This window comes from Chaetura pelagica, unplaced genomic scaffold, assembly GCF_000747805.2.
Source record: "Chaetura pelagica isolate M959 unplaced genomic scaffold, ChaPel_1.0 scaffold2361, whole genome shotgun sequence".
NCBI lineage: Eukaryota > Metazoa > Chordata > Aves > Apodiformes > Apodidae > Chaetura > Chaetura pelagica.
The window spans coordinates 9,923-10,229 of record NW_009952237.1 but is presented as its reverse complement, the minus strand read 5'-3'; positions in this window follow the sequence as shown (position 1 = coordinate 10,229).

Below are 307 nucleotides of genomic sequence, written 5' to 3'. Positions count from 1 at the left end.
GCTGATGTCACCCCTCATGGGACATGGTTTTCAGTCCTGGTCAAGGTGTTGGCACCTTTGGGGGGCTGTGCCCAGCACCCCCTCACTGTCCCAAGGGAGGACCAGGGTGTGTGGCAGGACCAGGGTGGTCCCATCCCAGTGGGAACAGCCCTGAGTGATGGGTCCTTATCCAACGTTTTCTGTGCTTTTTGGGGGTTTTTGATGGGTTTTTTTGGAGGATGGTCTGCAGGGGGGGGTGATCTGGGGGGATGTTCCAGAGGAGCCTCTGGAGGGATGATCCTGGGGGGGTTGTTCTGGAAGGGGAATC